Raw genomic sequence first — 2,668 nt, forward strand, 5'->3', positions numbered from 1 at the left:
AATGTCTGCCTTTAACTCTTTTACTTCTATGTTTCTCTGCTGGAAGGGCTGTGTTTGGTCGATACTCCCGGTCCGAGCATGAGCGTTGATAAATTAACCACAAGACAGAAACAGGAAAGAGGAAGAGGACAGAAATTTGTTGTGGAAAATATGAGTATAAGGCTCCACTCTCATAATCAGTATCTGTTACAGAAACTGATAAACATGCTGGTCTTAGCGTTCAGATAAAGAGTCTGCTCCACTGTGACTCTCAGTCTGGGTCTACTGTTTAAAACCCTTAATAAAAACAAAACGATCACTCCTTTAAGTTGAACTATATTCAAATAAGCCACAATAATAAATTTATCATACAAACGCTAATAAAAATCTAGCGGATCCAGTCTAAGAGCATCTTTTTTTAATAAACCCTAAAATTGTCTTATTTTATCTCATTATAAAACAAAGCTCTTATATGTCCTGTCAGAGAGAAATCTGAAAATTACTTTCTCTTCACTAGACTTTGGCAACATTTTAAAGGAATAGTGCACATTTTTGAAGCATGGCCTGGTGCAGTTAGAGTAAGTGTTTCACTTTGGTTTCTGTCATATTTCAAACATCCATTTCCACCACTTTATTTTTATAGTATGCAAATATTCCCAGTGGAAATGTTTAAAAAAGATTTAACAGTGTCCCTTTAAAGACTCAGTTCTTTAAGGCACCGTCTGTAATTGTTCACCTACAACAGAAAAACAACAGAGAAATATTAAAGAAAAGACAGAGAAAGAGGAAACCGTTCAATGATTGAAGGCTTTCAAAATAAAGAAGCAGCTGTTTAAAGTAAGTCTTAGACATCGCCTGTTAGTAGGAAAATGCTATGACTTTAGTTGTGCGTTTCTTTTTTACCCTGTCTACAAATCAAATCTGCCCAACTGGGGCAACACAGCTGAAATGAACTTATGCATTTTCCAAAAGGACACAAACAGCAACAAAACAGTCTTTGTATTTTATCCTTCCGAGTGCTCAAAGTAGAAATCAGACCTTTAGAGAGAAGGTCTGTGCATAAAAGATGGCAGAGTCGCTCTTTCTTTCAGGTCAGTCAGTCTAGTAGCAGCGCGTGGGGCTGTCTCATCCGCTGTGTGTGTGCTGCTTCGCTGGAAGTTAGCCGACCAGTCGCTAATCAATTACAGTCTTTTCTCTTATGAAACTGAAACATGCTGTTTAGATCTCACCTTTGTGTGGAATCACCAGCCTTACTAGTGCTGCACTCAGGCTCTACTGGCAGAACGGGAAGCAAAGGTTATTCTGACTGTAATCACACTAAACGAGCTTTGGTTTGTGATACTCACCAAAACTCACAGTCTGAGCTCTAAGTATTTCTACCTTATAAAATATTTACAAAACCAGCATCTAAAACAATTTTAAATCCAGCATCACTGTTTGCTGGCTAACAGTTCATCTTCTTCTAATAGACTCCAGCAGGGTGTGTGGCGTAATGCTGCCCCCCATAGGCAGACTTCTAAGTTATTTCCCTAAAAAGCTGTTGCTTCTCACTTCTCTGTCTATCACAGGACAATACAACCTGCTGTACTGTTTCTAAGTTGTCACACTGACACAGACCACCTGGATGTTCGCCTAAAACTTTCATGTAACTGCCTAGACCACAGTGACCTGGTTAAAACTACTACTGCTACACAGAGCTCACCACTATCCTCGTTTCCCACTCCTTCTGCCACTTTTTTTTTTTTACTTTTCCTTACAAGTACTGAAGCACTAAGTATTTGAAAAAGATTCTTTTAAGTATCCTGTCACCAATTTCATTTCCCTCAACCGCTGCTTCCCCTGGGAAAATCCTACACAACAGCCCATATTCTCAACTCTGTACAAGCAGTATAATGTCTCCTGCAGCAGTCCAGCGAGCGTGTGATGTCCCACCCCTCAAGGCCAACAAGGCAGCCACAGAGTCTAAACAGAAAACACTTTTAGGGGAGTTTAACAAGCTGCATCCAACACACTGCCCACAGAACTTCCAAACGTTCAGCAGAAAACTAGAATTATTGCTTTGTGGTTGTACAACCTCTGCCACCAAATCAAAATCACAGACAAGCAACACAAAGGTGAGATTTAGAGGTGCAACTACCCATTAATCTGGTTATTATTTAATTAATCAACAAATCCTTTGGTATTTAAAATTACAGAAAATTGCATGCACTCTTTTAAAGTTCTGGGTGATGTTAGATAGTCTTGTCTGTCAGTCCGAAACTCAGACAGATGTGAACAAATCCTCATATTAAGAATCTAGCACCAGACAGGTTTTGGCATTTTTGATTGCCCACTTTTCTGTCAGCTCTACATTATAAGAACGTGTTTTTAAGCAGCATATTTTGGTTTGAAGAGAAAAGACTGCAGCAATAAGGGCGACCTGGTTGGTCTGGTTCATGTCCGGCTCTCCAGAAAAAGGCAACACACATCTGCTTCTCTAGATGTTTCTATAGGAAGCAGGATGATCAATCTGGAGCCATTTTGGTTCCCATACATATAAATGTTCCCACCAACCAAATGACAACCACAGTCATTGCAATAAATGCAGCCATACAGGTAATCTGTCATCTACTTTTGGTACGATCCAACCAGCTCCACGGACGGATTCTTACTTTCCTTTTGACAAAAATGAACCAAGCCCCAGACGCTC

The sequence above is a fragment of the Monopterus albus genome, unplaced genomic scaffold (assembly GCF_001952655.1).
Source record: "Monopterus albus unplaced genomic scaffold, M_albus_1.0 scaffold16.1, whole genome shotgun sequence".
In the NCBI taxonomy this organism is placed as follows: domain Eukaryota; kingdom Metazoa; phylum Chordata; class Actinopteri; order Synbranchiformes; family Synbranchidae; genus Monopterus; species Monopterus albus.